General features: G+C 36.8%; 1 protein-coding gene and 1 non-coding gene across 2 annotated transcripts in view; one reads left to right on the top strand and one right to left on the bottom strand.

Moving 5' to 3' along the window:
- LOC124384658 (leucine-rich repeat flightless-interacting protein 1-like) overlaps positions 1-18,568 on the bottom strand; it is a 468,068-nt gene that overhangs the window by 377,897 nt on the left and 71,603 nt on the right. The window lies entirely within an intron of this gene.
- Positions 1,846-1,918, top strand: trnav-uac. The gene has a single exon. It is a non-coding gene; the product is annotated as a tRNA-Val (tRNA).

Genomic DNA, 18,568 nt, shown 5'->3' with positions numbered 1-18,568 from the left:
AAGACAGGTAGAATCTTATCGGTGATACAACTGAACTCTGCAGGTGTTTGTGGTGACGTTTTGCTTTGCACCACCTTTCAGTTCCAGTCTTTTATTTTCAGCCAGTAGCAGTGTGGAAACAACATGTTCCATAGAAAATGTAGCCAATGAGTGCAGGATTTTAACGACACATGGGAGGTTTTTATTCCCCGTGTGGGCGAGTTCTTAGTTTTATTCATCTTTAGAAGCTCTTAGTGGTGAAAGAGCGCGTGATGTGCACTGTGACGCACCTGGCAGGAAGTGGAATGCAGCTCTTTTCAGCTCGTGATAACTGAGCTTTGTTTACAAGAAATAAAAAAGAAAAGAAAAAGTGTACAGTAAAAAAAAGTTGTTTTATTAAAGATTTCATGAAGGATCACGGATGAGGAAAATATTCTTGCGTGGAATGACGACAGCGACCTGGTGATCTGCATGTGGATGGAAAATCTGAGTCTATTTTACATCTGTGAGGGAGAAAAGGACCAGAAATATTCTCAGATAAATGTTTTTGGAATTTACATTTTAATGATATCTTCATAAAATGTTAAATATACATACATGATACATGTGACTTTTAACCCAGTACTTTATTCAAGTACATAATTTATATAGAAACACGGTACACAGAGTATTGCATGATGGATTCTCTACATAAACATAAAAATATTCTTATTCATAACCATAAAGAATTTTTCTTTTCCACAAGAATGAAAGTGTTGAAAAGCAGCTTCTGGCACTTAAAGGTATCTATAGTGTTGATGTTTATGTCTTCAGTGTGTAAGACGATACAAGCACATTATTACTGCATGATACGCTTTTATCAAATAAACATATAATATCATGAGTGTGATCTGAGCAGCTTTCATTTCATTTAGTAAATTATTTTACACAACACACCTTTAACATGTACAGAAATGATCAGATTGTAGACTGTATTCATTATGCAGAAATAAAACATGCAGCTTTGTTCTATTATTTATTTATTTATTTTATATGCAGGACCCATGAAGAACTGCATCAGACACGTCACAACCCACGACTGCTAAAAGACCTCGAATTGATGCTGCACAGCACAAACACAACAAAACACAATCCCTCATCGCTTGTGCATTGGAAACTCTTCATGATGCCAGTTATGATTTATTATCTACTAACTGGGTTTCTGCACTACTTAAAGGGAGTTGTAAACTTCCTGGTCTGACAGATGAGGAAAAATCGGTCACATCTGTGTTTTGTGTAAACAAGGTCAGTTATTATCTTCTGTTTTATTTAGTGTGCACAAAATTCAAACCACTTTATTGTGTAGCTGTGGATTTGAGTTTTCTCATTTGTAAAAGTGAATTCAGTGCCCTGATGTTCTTAAAATGAACAGTAGATATGGTTTGTGGTGTAAAAACGTTTACTTCAGGTTTTGGTTTAAACAAAGTCTAATAGTTTTCCTAAACCTGGTCTACAGTCAAGTCTTAACTCCTTAATATTTGTTTTATATACATGATTTGAGGACATGTGTGATTTAGTTGGATATTGGATGATCCTTTTCTTTCGTCTTATTTAGTCTTTAGCAGAGACGTTTTTGTCTGTGATTTTGGACAAGATCGAAGCAGAGAAAAAGTCTATGAGACATGAACTCCTGCAGTCTCTCTGTAGGGGTTATGTAGCCTTATGTGAACAGTGAGGAGACTCTCATAAAGCTCATGCCCAAAACAGTGGAGATGATTGTGACATTTGAGTCAGTGAATTTTCTAAGTTTAATTTATATTTTTCCAGTTAGATTTTGAGAGATATGTTTCTATTTATGCACATTGGACATCAACCTTCTCAGCAGCAGGTTCCATAGTGTAGTGGTTATCACGTCTGCTTTACACGCAGAAGGTCCTGGGTTCGAGCCCCAGTGGAGCCATGCCCTTGAGTCTCTGATTCTAATTTTGGAATGCTTTTCCTCCATTTCTGTTTCAACCACAATGCAGAAACATGCAAAACTTTATTTCCAGGATTGAGTAACAATTTGTGAGTAATATATAAACCTCACTCATGTTTGCAACCTGCTTGGTTCCACTGGAAGGACCTTCTGTGTGTAAAGCAGATGTGACGACCACTACCCTATGGATCCACACAATCATCTGCACAGCATAAATGAGCAGAAATCATGATTCAGGCAAAATGTTTTCCAGATTGCAACTATACAGTTTTGGGAAACTTGTTCCCAATGTACCCTCAGCTTTCTGTTCTCGGTTGAGAGGAATACAAGTGCTTTTCAAATACTGTATGAGAGTGTGTGATCTGGAGTCTGTGCAGCGGCTGCTGTTCTCACTCTATTTATTCCAGCTCTTTTTTAAAGTCGTGTTACATCCTCGATGACTTCAAACTTTACTCTTTACACTATTAATACAATTCTAAAATGAATTGTATTGATTTGTATGAATCATCTTGTACGAATTGTATGAATGAAGAATATTAATACATTTTATTCACTCTATGGTGCTCGGTGGTCAGAGATAAAACACACAGCACACATTATGACGCGTCCACTGCAAAAATATCCGTCAAAATAAAGAAATAAAAGCATGATTTAAGAAAAACTCTACAGACTAGAAACAAGTCAAATGATTTGCCAGTGCAGTAAAATAATTACACTTGGTAAGATTTCTTGAAATAAGAAGTGATTAAAGCGATGCTGCAGCACTCGTGTGTCTGTTTTCTGAAGCAGCTTCTGCACCTGACGCACAGCACGAGGACTCGACTTCTTTGATGGACCCTTGTGAGGTCTGTTCTGAGTGGAACACGTCTTGGAAAACCTCTGTATGACCCTGACCACTGTACTGTAACTCAGTGTCAGGATGTTACTGATCTTCTTATCGCCTCAGCATCATGGTGGAGTCTCCTGTCATCAGAGAGTCTTTACCATGAGGTGCCGTGTAGAACATCCAGTGGTCAGTATGAGAGAATTGAATAACAGAATATAAGATTTTTTCTCCAAAGTTTAAATAACATTGGATTTTTTTTCCATTTGTTGAATTTTAACTTCATTCATTTTTTCATTCATGTATTTTTGCTCTTGTTGTGAAGTGAAGTTTGTGTCATTGCTGCTACACTGTGCATCTGAACGATCACGACTCAAATCTCACAATAAACTTTAGGGTTTTATCACATTTTCTACTTTCATTCATCTGATTGTCTCCCCAGTGTCCAACTGCTCCATGGCTTTGTGTATCAGTCACCTCACAACTATAGCAAAGAGTTTTTATTATTGAGCGAGTAAATTCCAAGTGATTCAGTGCTTATGCTCAGAGACTGACCTGATTTTTTTCAACTATTGCTGAATGTTTGTTTACATTCACAATATTCATTATTATATCACATTATATTCCACATGGATCGTGCAGTACAGTGTACAAGTTGTTAATAACATTCTTGTGTATGTTTCTATTTTCTTTATAGTGATTAATCTGTAGGATAAATCATATAAATGTGGAAATCTTCATATAATAATAATCATAAAAATTTATAATTTTAGAATATAAAAGTATGTTTAAATGTAGACCTTTAGGTACTAAAGCACCCTATTGCAATAAAGTATTATTATTATTATTATTATTATTATTATTATTATTATTATTATTATTATTATTATAATGACAAACTGTGTTTATAAAATAAACATGAAATAAGGCTGTAATACTGCACTGTATTTAACTGTCTGAACCAGATTTATTCTAGTTTTAAACATATTGATAGTCATTTTATTTATTTTTGTTGTATTTTGATGTTTTTCAATTTCATTTCAGTAAATTATGACTTTATGTTTTTAATTTATTACCCAGTAAAAGCCTTGCTATTTATAAATGTGTATTTAAAACACAGATATTTAAAAAAGAATAATACATCAAAAGATCTAATATCTACCAAACTACAAAAATCACTCAGTGTTGAATTGAGGTTTTTGGACATTTATTCCAGCTCATAAATCCTATAAAACATGCAGCATTAAACATGAACTTCCAGCAGATGAACATCTCATAATACTGTCTGGAAGTGAGAAATGTACAGGTTGTTTTTACTCCATACACATGAACTTACTTTGATCAGAAACACAATCATACTCCAAATCAATTAATCAATAAAGTCAATAAAAGAATCCCAAACTGCTGTGTGTCTTGTCCTCGCTATTAATGACGTCATTAGAGCTCCACTACTTCTAATGACCTGCTGTGACAGTGAGCTCTAATACACATCACACTGCCACCTACTGGTCATTTATGATTCTGCAACATTCATAGAGTCACTCCGGTCAACTTCCGGTTCTCAACTCGGATTCACTCGCTTTATACACAGTTTACAGCCGTTTTATCTTATTTATGACTGTAATATCGCTCTTCTCTCAGGAACAACAGAAAAGCTGTGAAGACATGCTATTTTATCCGCTCTTGACCTCTGTAATGTGCGCATGCGCATAGTGTCAGGTAAAAAGAGACCGGGTTACGTCACAGACGGAGGGCGGGCATCTGCCTGTGACGTCACAGTAAGGCAACGTCTATAATTGGGAATGCGTCTCTGTTTCTCTCATTTCCAAGGTTTTTGCTTGTGAGTAAAGAGGCATAAACATGGAGCTCTTCAGAAGGTTAAGAGAATTTTTTCAAAGCAGAAGAACAAAAGAAAACTAAGCAGATTGCTGAAATGAAGGAGAAGCTGGAACACATGGAGAAAGTAGAGAAAGACTTGGATGCATTTTCTCTTCTAATGATAGAGAAGATAACAGAAGAGAAAGAAGAGAAAGCCATTCTGCTACAGACGGTGCAAAAGCTGGAGGCTACTTTGGCTTCTGAGCGAAAGCAGCAGGAACAGGACATAACTGAGAGAAGCCAGAGCTGGGCAAGAGAACAAAAACAACTGGAGGAACGTGTTGCTCAGCTTGAGTTTATTTTGGAGCAGACCACCATGGAGCTCCAGTCTTCCTGAAAATCCATAAGGAACTGGAGAAAACTGTAGACTGTGAGAGAGAGAGCTGGACAAGAGAACAAAAGAAAGTGGAGGAACATGTTGCTCAGCTTGAGGTCACTTTAGAACAGACCACCATGGAGCTCCAGGATACTCAGAATCACTGTGAGAAAATAAAAATAGTGCAGAGCAGGAGAGATCATTTGATCAGAGAGAAAGAGCGACTGGAGGAACGTGTTGCTCAGTTTGAGCCCACGTTGGATTTTGAGGAAAAACAAGAGGACGAAGAGAGAAAACTAAACTTGACATAGAGGAGAGGAACAACTTACAGCTTCAGACCAACAGGGGCTCCAGGATACCCAGAATCTCTGTGAGGAAGAAAAGAAGACTTCAGAGAATAAAACAGATCATTATATGAGAGTCCGAGAGCGATGGGAGGAAATTGTTGCTCAGCTGAGACAAGAAAACATTCAAAAGAAAAGGAGAAATAGAAAAAGGAGACGACAAGAGAAACAGAGAGTCTGAACATGTCTTTTCCTCTTTCTGTATCTCTTTTGGCTATTTATGATAGTTTTACACTTATAGTCAATAGTATAAAGCTGAGTGTAAAGCTATTGTATCTTGTAGATCGTCTGCCTTTTAATCATTTTTATTTCTGTCTTGTCAAATCTTTTTTAATCTTTTTAAATCTTGATTTTAATCTTTTTCTACAAAGAGTCACAATAAACACTATTAACAACCATGATTTTTGTCTTCCTTACAAACGCTGTATGACCTCCTCGTGGATTTTTCCACTTAGTTTATATCGCTCTTGTGGGGCAGGGGGCTGTGGCTCGGGGTCATAATGCTGAGGGGGAGGGAGGTCAGGAGGAGAGGAAACTGGTCCTCAGTGCCACATTGTGCAAAACACCACACACCCTGATAATCTTACACACTTTTTCCGGGTGGTATAGAAGTCTTCCACCTGAGACATCCAGAGCTCCACATCTGCATTTCAGGAGGAGAGAAGTGTCTGAGGGGTGAAGCCTCTGTCACCTGTCATATTATAGACTACATCAGGACAATGTTTACAATTTCTACATATTGTTAAAGTCACCAAGAAGCCAGTCATCACGTCCTGCAGCTGCCTGTAGTCTGTTCCCTACACTGCTATGTGTCAGGATAAAGGAATCATGTGCTGAAGCAGGTCAGTGTGCCACAGTGAAGGAAAACCTGATGTATCGACTACCCACCTTAAAAATAACATCCAAAATGACAGGCATTATGACACTCAGGGCAGATACCAGACCTATAGCAGACCCTGTCTGCCATTTCCCACTAGAAACAACCTGTTGTCATTAACCCCAGAGTGGTGAGGACCTGTATTTGGACGGGACGGCATGGTTCTGGTGTGTTTCCTCTGTACTACTGGACCCAATTCAGCACATAGATCCAGGAGCACAGCTGTAGGAATCTAAATCAGATTATTAGCCAGTCATCATCCAGACCAAGAAATCATCATGGTCCCTGGAGATTTTCTCTTAATCTTCCATTGGCACCACAGCATTAATGATTTATTCCAGCTCATTATGAAAAGATAAAATAAACTGATATTTGGTCCTGTGCCATGAACATAAAGCAATAATAGCTACAGAAAAGCTCCTGCTTCCTCTGTAGCAGGTATTTAAATCCCATTTAAAATGCTTTCAGTGATTCTACATTCTGTTTATATGAAGTGTTTCAACAGTTTGCATGTTAATTGGCTGTATGGTGCATTAAAGAGCATTTTAGGTGAATTTATGAACCACATCTGTCTGGAAAAGACACGTGTCCAAATACTTTTGACCACACAGTGTGTATCAGCTGAAAAGCAGCAGCTTTGGATCAGTCGCGTTTCCACTGGGATTCAACTCTGAAAGATTACTTTTGATTTTTATTATATGAAATATTTAATATTCTTCATTTGATATTATTTAAATTATTAATACAGTGGTACCCGGTTATGTTGATGTCCTAGGGGGTCGCCAAAAAGCATCGAGGTAACCGATGATTGAGATAAACGAAAATCAAAATGGCGGCAATATATTAACGTGCTTGAAATTTCTTTATGTACATGATGTGCGTTAATAAATGAGAATGTGCATGCACGTGTTTTTGAAGAGTTTTTTACACAACAGCGTTGCCGCGATTTGTTTGATGAAGGCATGCTATAAAAATACATACAGTACATGTTTATCTGTCAGGAATCCACCTGCCATGCCCCCTTCGGCCCCCTTCAGCGTGTCAGGTGTTTTCTCGGCCGCTTTCTCTGAAGCTCCCGGCTTCATTCGCGCACATATGGTGCTCGTTTATCATCATCACCAGCTCCTATTTAAACTTCCACACTCTCACTGTCCGTTATTGTTGGTATATGTTGGTTCACGGCGGTCGTTGTTATCGCTCATGTGTATCCCGGTACGTGCCTTCCCACCAGCATTCTCTCAACGGCTGCTCTTTTCTTCCCAAAGCCGCACCGCACCCCTACTAACACTACGAACACTAGCACTAACTAACAGCAGAGATTCACCAGTTCACAATACAACACCTGTAGCAGCTGTAAGACTTGATTTTTCCGCCACTTCATGAGTTCTTCTGCGGCTGCACCGAGATAACCGACATTAAATGGCAAATTTTTCCCCTTGTGCTCGAGATATTAGGGTTCGACATAAAAAAGTCGACATAACCGATAAAAAATGCTTAGAAAAAGCACTTATATATATATATATATAAACAGCAGAAACAGAAAGCTGAACCTCTACAAACCCAAAGAGTCGCAGAAAATCTCTGAGGAAACAAAGATTCTTAGGTGAGGAAGAGAAATGAGGATGGAAACCCGAGTGACTGGAGGAAGCTGTACAGCTGTTCAGCAATATGACTTCAGCACTAGAGAAAGAAAACCAGAGAAAGAAAAAGAGGAGATCAAGCTGGACATGTCCTACATATAATAAAGTACAAACATATCAGTGATTATTGTAACTCAATATTTTTTATTACTTCAAAATAAATAAATATCTTAAATATAGTGTTTGTTTTGTTTCTATTATTAAATTATTATTGTACATCATTTAAATTTAACTCAGAATTAAAATCCACATGATAAAATGTTGGGAAAACGGGACAAAAGTAAATGATAATAAAATAAAGGTTTTGTTTAAACCCAATTTTACATGAACAGAAGTTAAAGTAATAAAATAAACAGTTATTGAACAGTATTCACAGCATCAGTTTAAATATTAAATCACAATAACACAGAGATTAAATCAGTTTACAATACATGAGTTCTTCATGGGTTCATCTGATCACACAATACTATAAAGTTTAGTTCCAATGCAGCCTCATAACATCATAGTTCAAGTATAACTTTTGACAACTGCAGTTAGTAGAAAAACATCAGAAATAACTATTTAATAGATTCATTTTAATAATTCAGTCCATTCAGTTTGGTCAATTCAGTTAGAAAAGATTCGGTTTGATGATTTTGACTCCTTAGATTCAGTTCAAGTGACTCGGTTCAAGAGAGTTCAGTTCAATCACTTCTAAAACAATGGGGTTCAGGAGAGTCACTTCACCGTTTCAGCTCGACCGAGTCTGAATCCATAGATAGTTCCTGAAATTTCCTTTCAGCAGTCTCTCAAAAAACACAAAATTACATTAATTTTAATCAGCTTCATTTAACTTCTGTTTCATTTAATTATATCACAAACATTTAGCTTAAAAATTTAACATGAACCCCCTGTATGTTAAACAGTAAACAGTTTAAGTTTTAGACAGTTTAATATTATCAAGAAAAATATCTTGCTTTGTAAAAGATCATCACATATAACTAGACAACAAAACACCACTAGAGGGCAGTGTGAGACTGACATCTGACAACCAACTGCAGTTATTATTATTATTATTATTATTATTATTATTATTATTATTATTATTATTATTATTATCATTATTATCATCATTATTATAGTTTTTGGGGGTTTATGAATGTTCCTTGCTTTGACGAGGATGTGTTGATTGTATAACACTCAAATAACATTGTTTAATCAAACCAATTATTGGAAATGTAATAATTTTATCTCTTTGGGTTTCATAAATATGTAAATCTGCATATAATAATGATAAAAATTAATCACTATTTCCTATAACTTCATGGTGTGACTGATCAACTTTATTCCCCTGTAGTTCTCCTTTTCTCCTTCCTTAGTGTCCAACTTCTCTTACAGCTTTAACGGTCATCACATCTCCTTTACTCGCAGGAGGTCCTGGATTCGACCCCCAGTGGAGCAATGCCCTTGAGCCTTTTGGAATTCCTATTGTCCATTTCTGTTACAAGCACAATGCAGAAACACCAAAAGTTGTTTATTTAATACCAGGATTAAGTAACAATTTGTGACAAATACATAAACCTCATTCATGTTTGCTAGCTGCATGGTTCCACTGGGGGTCGCAGAAGAACCTTCTGTGTGTAAAGCAGATGTGATGACCACTACCCTATGGATCCACACAATCACCTGCACCTGCATATGTTTCCAGATTGCAACTTTCCAGTTTTGGGAGACTTGTTCCCAATGTACCCTCAGCTTTCTGTTCTCGGTTGACAGGATTTCAAGTTAATTTCAAATACTGTAGTACATGATTTATTCATTAATATGAGGAAGATTAATCCTCATCATTGATCCTAATAGAGTGGCTAAGAGGAGCTACTCTAAATAGCTGTAGAATCAGTTTTCAGCCAACGACCCTGCTTCAGTGAAGAAAGGCCTGAAAGACATGGTGCAGTCATAAAAACCTGGAGCCTAACACGCTTAAAACAGTGGAGATGATTGTGGATTTTAGGAGAAACCCCCTGCTCTCCCCCCACTCACCATAATGAACAGCACTATGGCAGCAGTGGAGTCATTCAGGTTCCTGGGCACCACCATCTCTCAGGGCATGTAGTGGGATCTATTGCTAAACATTAACACCTGAGAACAATGGGATTCAGGAGAGTCACTTCACCGTTTCAGCTCGACCGAGTCTGAATCCATAGATAGTTCCTGAAATTTCCTTTCAGCAGTCTCTCAAAAAACACAAAATTACATTCATTTTAATCAGCTTCATTTAACTTCTGTTTCATTTAATTATATCACAAACATTTAGCTTAAAATTTAACATGAACCCCTGTATGTTAAACAGTAAACAGTTTAAGTTTTAGACAGTTTAATATTATCAAGAAAAATATCTTGCTTTGTAAAAGATCATCACATATAACTAGACAACAAAACACCACTAGAGGGCAGTGTGAGACTGACATCTGACAACCAACTGCAGTTATTATTATTATTATTATTATTATTATTATTATTATTATTATTATTATTATTATTATCATTATTATCATCATTATTATAGTTTTTGGGGGTTTATGAATGTTCCTTGCTTTGACGAGGATGTGTTGATTGTATAACACTCAAATAACATTGTTTAATCAAACCAATTATTGGAAATGTAATAATTTTATCTCTTTGGGTTTCATAAATATGTAAATCTGCATATAATAATAATAAAATTAATCATTCTAAAATAATAAATGTTTAAATGAAGACCTTTAGGTACTAAAGCACCTCAGTGCAATAAAGTATTACATTCTAAAGTCCAGCAAACACGACATGGGAGTCAATTCCTTGTAGCATTTTCTTGAACTTGGTTTGCAGGAGAAAATCTGGTTTTGTTGAAATAACAGGTTAACAGATGATAACTGGATAAATAACTAATGAATAAACTCAGCCTGGCTTCCACTATTTCCTATAACTTCATGGTGTGACTGATCAACTTTATTCCTTATAGTTCTCCTTTTCTCCTTCCTTAGTGTCCAACTTCTCTTACAGCTTTAACGGTCACCACATCTCCTTTACTCGCAGGAGGTCCTGGATTCGACCCCAGTGGAGCAATGCCCTTGAGCCTTTTGGAATTCCTATTGTCCATTTCTGTTACAAGCACAATGCAGAAACACCAAAAGTTGTTTATTTAATACCAGGATTAAGTAACAATTTGTGACAAATACATAAACCTCATTCATGTTTGCTAGCTGCATGGTTCCACTGGGGGTCGCAGAAGAACCTTCTGTGTGTAAAGCAGATGTGATGACCACTACCCTATGGATCCACACAATCACCTGCACCTGCATATGTTTCCAGATTGCAACTTTCCAGTTTTGGGAGACTTGTTCCCAATGTACCCTCAGCTTTCTGTTCTCGGTTGACAGGATTTCAAGTTAATTTCAAATACTGTAGTACATGATTTATTCATTAATATGAGGAAGATTAATCCTCATCATTGATCCTAATAGAGTGGCTAAGAGGAGCTACTCTAAATAGCTGTAGAATCAGTTTTCAGCCAACGACCCTGCTTCAGTGAAGAAAGGCCTGAAAGACATGGTGCAGTCATAAAAACCTGGAGCCTAACACGCTTAAAACAGTGGAGATGATTGTGGATTTTAGGAGAAACCCCCTGCTCTCCCCCCACTCACCATAATGAACAGCACTATGGCAGCAGTGGAGTCATTCAGGTTCCTGGGCACCACCATCTCTCAGGGCATGTAGTGGGATCTATTGCTAAACATTAACACCTGAGAACAATGGGATATCAGTTGCGCTGGCGCAACTCCGACGACTGAGAGGTTAAAGCCATACCTACCCATCACCTCCTCATCACCACTGTTCTCTTCACCTACATGCCCATTAAATCTGCCCCAATCACCAATCTTTTATTCCTAGGAACACCTTCTACCACTCTATATAACTCACTCCAGAATTTTTCCTTCTCCTCCATCTCACAACCAACTTGTGGAGCATAAGCACTGATGTTTTGAGTTTCATCATATATGAAATATAATCAAGCTGAATTTACATGACTGAATAATTTGTATGAACCTGTTGTAGTCTACAGCACAGTCTGGAACAGGTACATCATATCATATTTTATATATATATATACACATCATATTATGAATCAAGACATTTCCACTAAAACAACCTGTTGCCCTCTGTAGTACTGGACCCAATTCAGCACATAGATCCAGGAGCACAGCTGTAGGAATCTAAATCAGCTTATTAGCCAGTCATCATCATGGGCCAAGAAATCATCATGGTCCCTGGAGACTCGTTTTCTCCTTAATCTTCCATTGGTGTAATCCTCCAGCAGTGCCATCATGCAGCATTACACACTGGAGCCACCACAGCATTTATGATTTATTCCAGCTCATTATGGAAAGATAAAATAAACTGATATTTGGTCCTGTGGCATGAACATAAAGCAATAATAGCTACAGAAAAGCTCCTGCTTCCTCTGTAGCGGTATTTAAATCCCATTTAAAATGCTTTCAGTGATTCTACATTCTGTTTATATGAAGTGTTTCAACAGTTTGCATGTTAATTGGCTGTATGGTGCATTTAAGTGCCTTTTAGGTGAATTTATGAATCACATCTGGCTGGAAAAGACAAGTGTCCAAATACTTTTGACCACACAGTGTGTATCAGCTGAAAAGATATACATATAATAATTTTTATTATATGAAATATTTATATTATTTATTTGATTTTATTTGTTTGGACTTTTCTTTCCTCAGCATCGCTTGGATTTTCCTCCTGTAGCTCCGAGAGACGCCGTGTTCCAGGTGGAGGATGAAGACCCTCTGTCGGGATGAAGTGAACTGTACGACCCCTGGAACGGTGAGTTTCCGAGCTTTATGGATTTTATTCTCTTTAAAACACAGAGTTTATCATTTATTATTATTATTATCATCATTATTATAGTTTTGGGGTTTATGAATGTTCCTTGCTTTGACGAGGATGTGTTGATTGTATAACACTCAAATAACATTGTTTAATCAAACCAATTATTGGAAATGTAATAATTTTATCTCTTTGGGTTTCATAAATATGTAAATCTGCATATAATAATGATAAAAATTAATCACTATTTCCTATAACTTCATGGTGTGACTGATCAACTTTATTCCCTTATAGTTCTCCTTTTCTCCTTCCTTAGTGTCCAACTTCTCTTACAGCTTTAACGGTCATCACATCTCCTTTACTCGCAGGAGGTCCTGGATTCGACCCCAGTGGAGCAATGCCCTTGAGCCTTTTGGAATTCCTATTGTCCATTTCTGTTACAAGCACAATGCAGAAACACCAAAAGTTGTTTATTTAATACCAGGATTAAGTAACAATTTGTGACAAATACATAAACCTGGAGCCTAACACGCTTAAAACAGTGGAGATGATTGTGGATTTTAGGAGAAACCCCCTGCTCTCCCCACACTCACCATAATGAACAGCACTATGGCAGCAGTGGAGTCATTCAGGTTCCTGGGCACCACCATCTCTCAGGGCATGTAGTGGGATCTATTGCTAAACATTAACACCTGAGAACAATGGGATATCAGTTGCGCTGGCGCAACTCCGACGACTGAGAGGTTAAAGCCATACCTACCCATCACCTCCTCATCACCACTGTTCTCTTCACCTACATGCCCATTAAATCTGCCCCAATCACCAATCTTTTATTCCTAGGAACACCTTCTACCACTCTATATAACTCACTCCAGAATTTTTCCTTCTCCTCCATCTCACAACCAACTTGTGGAGCATAAGCATTGATGTTTTGAGTTTCATCATATATGAAATATAATCAAGCTGAATTTACATGACTGAATAATTTGTATGAACCTGTTGTAGTCTACAGCACAGTCTGGAACAGGTACATCATATCATATTTTATATATATATATATATATATATATATATATATATATATATATATATATATATATATATATATATACACATCATATTATGAATCAAGACATTTCCACTAAAACAACCTGTTGCCCTCTGTAGTACTGGACCCAATTCAGCACATAGATCCAGGAGCACAGCTGTAGGAATCTAAATCAGCTTATTAGCCAGTCATCATCATGGGCCAAGAAATCATCATGGTCCCTGGAGACTCGTTTTCTCCTTAATCTTCCATTGGTGTAATCCTCCAGCAGTGCCATCATGCAGCATTACACACTGGAGCCACCACAGCATTTATGATTTATTCCAGCTCATTATGGAAAGATAAAATAAACGGATATTTGGTCCTGTGGCATGAACATAAAGCAATAATAGCTACAGAAAAGCTCCTGCTTCCTCTGTAGCGGTATTTAAATCCCATTTAAAATGCTTTCAGTGATTCTACATTCTGTTTATATGAAGTGTTTCAACAGTTTGCATGTTAATTGGCTGTATGGTGCATTTAAGTGCCTTTTAGGTGAATTTATGAATCACATCTGGCTGGAAAAGACAAGTGTCCAAATACTTTTGACCACACAGTGTGTATCAGCTGAAAAGATATACATATAATAATTTTTATTATATGAAATATTTATATTATTTATTTGATTTTATTTGTTTGGACTTTTCTTTCCTCAGCATTGCTTGGATTTTCCTCCTGTAGCTCCGAGAGACGCCGTGTTCCAGGTGGAGGATGAAGACCCTCTGTCGGGATGAAGTGAACTGTACGACCCTGGAACGGTGAGTTTCCGAGCTTTATGGATTTTATTCTCTTTAAAACACAGAGTTTATCATTTATTATTATTATAATTATTATTATTGAGAAACAAATCACCCATAAAATCCCCAAACAGGCGGAAAGGTGATCAGGACCATCGGTACCGGAGTGAAGAGGGGAAAAGCGATGTTCCTCATTTTGTGTTTACTCCTGATCATTAGCATAAAGATCACAGACTTGCAGGAAAAAGTAAATAAATTTGACAAAATTATAGACTGGTTATTTAGCTTGATAATTCTTAAATGCCATAATCTTGTAATCTTCACTTCTGCACATTACTCTTCAATGCCATAGACTTAGATCCATCCTGTACTTCTTAATGATGTCCACACATCTCTGCACTGTTACTGCCTTTATATTTATCCACTGTACATATGTTTACATATTTATCATATTTATCATCATCTATCATTTATTTCCATAAATGTTGCAGTGAGCAGAAATGGACCTTTCAGCTAATGGTGTAGGAGACCAATAAACTTATAGATACCAAGAGTTTACTTATAGTTCACTACAAATCTGATTTTTAGACTGAGAAGGAAAACTATTAAAGCTAATAATAGCTAGCTGGCTAGTTAGCTAATTTTGCTAAATAATTGTATTTCGCTTTTCATGTTGTTTCTGTATTTTGATCTACATTTACACAGTAAATGGACACTATAGGAAATAATAAAGATGTAAAAACAGGTATAAATGTGGTAGTGAAATGTGTCCTAGTGTATGACTGAGTTGTTCCTCTGTGTGCTTCAGTAACTGCTGTTAAACTGAGAGGAAAGAAAATGGCTTCAGTTCAGCAGAAATGAACTGATAAACAGTGTTAGGAAAAGACAAAGTGTTCAAATATTTACTCAAATATAAATTGTGATAACTTGTTAAAATGTTTTAATGGTTTAATAGTGGATTTATTCAGGTTTAAACACACAAGCTGGTGGTGAAGGTGATATTAGTAGAGCCTCATTGTGGATGTGAACATTAATGACTAAACCCTTAATGACTAAATCCTTCATCCTCTTCCTCATGGCTGTGTTTTAGGAGCGTGAGCAAGAACGAGAGGCTCACAGTGTCCTGAAGTCCCAGTATGAATCTATAACCCACAACAAGGAGGCGCTACAGGTAAGAATTTTCATCTGTGTGTGCGTTTAATCAAATTCTTATTGACATTTTCTCTCATACACTAAACATTGTTCTAATGAGTCCTTAAAAGTGTCTTAATGTGTGTACATGTCAATAAAACCAACAGCTTTTTCTTGTTAAACTTCCAGGTTTTCTGGATGAAGCTGAGACGACATGATCATTTTACTTATGCTCACTGAATTTCTTGTGCTAATCCATGTGCTCAATTATCAAGTACAGATGTTTAAGTGAATCAGGTTCTGCCCACATTTAATTTAAACAAAGCACTAAAGCTGCAAGAAAATACCTCAACTTCAGTTTCTGTCAAATTCCATCAAACATCACTGACTTTACTAAAGTGGATTTCAGGAAAGAAAATGAAGTGATTGAATTTTCTCTGTGATGAAGAGACATTAGACATGATTGTCATACAAAATCTTTATTTCCTTATATAAAAGTTGTTTAAAATAAAATTTAATATAAAATGAAGATGGTGAAACAACATGCACACTAAAGTACATGAAATGTTCGTATTTCACCATCTTCCTCTATTCCTGAATCATTTTCCATCTCTTCAAGTTTCTTCAACAGATCCTCGAAGCTGTCGATATCAAACACTGGTACAGAATCCAGGATCTCTGTGCTGTTGTGGGGGTCTTCAGTATGATTCTGGTCTCCAGACTGGTTAAAAAAGCCATATTCCTCATTTAACATGGAAAAGATGTCATTGTTGAGCAAAGTGATTTCCTCCTCGTCCTCGAGCTGAACCTCACTGCTTGTACAGTCAGACCCATAGCAGGTGCTGTAAACAGAAGTGCACAATTTTAGCTGCATATTAAAGTAAATGAGTGGCGATTATGGTGATTATTTAAGATGCAGAGTAAAACTTCATTTGCATGTCATTCTTCTGAAACTGTTCCAATGCAGTTTACTAACTCACTTGGTCTGGCAGAAAGTCGACTCAGAAACAGAAGGGAAAAGAGGAGGATCAAAGCAGATGTCTTTAGGAGACAGCAGTTCTTGGTGGCTAAGGCCGGGGAACTGATCACTAACTTCAGGCACGAGGTCATGGACTGGTACTTCTTCTGGCATGTTCATGACTATGTGGTGGTTTGGTTGATGATCAGGTCTCCTCTGTGAGTCACTACTCTGCAAACTGCCTTTTCTCCTTCCCTTCTTTGGAAGCGGTTTATAAACCCAATCTACATGATAGAAAAGAAGAATTTAAAGAGTAAGAAGCAACATAAAAACAATAAAAGTGTCAGAATTGATGCGTTTGTTTTGTTATTTTGCCATTTGTCTATAAAGAAAGTTCACCTACCAGGAAACAACTGTTCGTGTTCCTGTTTAAGCCTCCATGATTCAGTGTAGTAGGGTTTCTTCTGTTCTTCACTCAGTTTGTTCCACGCGATCCCAAGCTGCATGCTGATCTCTGCAGAGCTGCTATTTGGATTGGCCTTGGAAAAGATGGGCGCTGTTTCTCGCCCAAACCATGTAGGCATTCATTGGCCTTCTGATGTTGCCTTTTTTATCTCTGCACTTGGCAACGTTAAATTTATCTACAAAATACAAAACAAAGTTTAAGTTAAACAGAAATCATTATAAACTTCTAGTTAAAACAGTGAACAGAACAGAGTCATGCAAAACTGCACCAGTCTTAAACACACACAATGTTGTAGTACAAATATTTTATAAGTGCTGCATTACTCAGTCAGTACAAAATCATTTTATATTTCCTGCATGACAGATTGATATTTAATGTGGTTTTAGGAACTAAATGATAACTATATTTCATTGTCTCTGTACTTGTTCTCTGTACAATGACAATAAAGTTGAATAAAGTTGACAGCAGGAGAAGCAGCTGTAGCTGTTACCCGTCTTATTATCTGTCATTATTTCTCCTTCTTTCTTCTGAAAGTCGCTCTTTCTGGCTGAAAAATCTTTTTTGGCGTCTTGAAGAGCGGATTGTTCAAAACATTGACGCTTATCACTAAAAACAATTAAAAACATTTCAGCTGTTTGTTTGCGCTTCATTGCTGTGGTCAGTAAATGTTTGTGTTGAACTGCAGCACAACAAAGTTGTCATGACAATAAAAGCGAGTCCAGGGCGCTATCAGAGATACCGACGTCACAAAAGAGGCGGGGCTTCAATAAATAAAATGCAGACGCGGAAGCTGAAAACGGGTGGTGTTAAGACAAGCGAAGTGGTGTGTGATTGTAAACCCTACATGAGTTACTATAGCGCTCCTGTGTTTAGACACAGTAGGGTATTAAAATATTTAGAATTATATTATTTAATAGAAATCACGTGTTTGCAGTTTGGAATGTGATTTTGATAAAAAATTGTGGGGTTTAATTTGAGGTGTAATTAATTTGTACTGCATGTGGTGACCTGTTGTTGTGTTATACTTAAAGTGACCATTAGGGGGAGTAGAAGTGCATTGAAAATAGAGAATGAGAGAACACGTGATTAGCGCGTGTCAGATGTGTGTTATGAGCTATTAGAAAAGAAATCATTCATTCATGCTACCTGGCCTCGCTTCCTTCTGTTTCCTGACAACACTGCACTTTTAACAGACTTTATTTTATTTCCCTTAGATTATTCATTATACTTACCTTCTCTGAACACAAACAGATTTTGTACTTAAACACATGGTAGTATTTATAGTCTCTTATCATCCTTCAATTATAATCATCTACTTATTAAGACGTTTGTAAGCAAGAAATTATCATAAGAATAAAATAATCTGGTAAATTAATCACAAGGTAAATTAACTGTAATACATATTTTTTATTGAATACAATCAGGTCCAAAAATGTATTTAAAAAAGAAAAAACATTAATGAAAGATGTGATTGATTTTGATCTGCCGCCAGTCTTTTTACAAGCACTT

The sequence above is a fragment of the Silurus meridionalis genome, chromosome 4, assembly GCF_014805685.1.
Source record: "Silurus meridionalis isolate SWU-2019-XX chromosome 4, ASM1480568v1, whole genome shotgun sequence".
Lineage (NCBI taxonomy): Eukaryota > Metazoa > Chordata > Actinopteri > Siluriformes > Siluridae > Silurus > Silurus meridionalis.
Note: the sequence above shows the minus strand (reverse complement) of the source record. Positions and strands in the feature narration are given on the sequence as shown.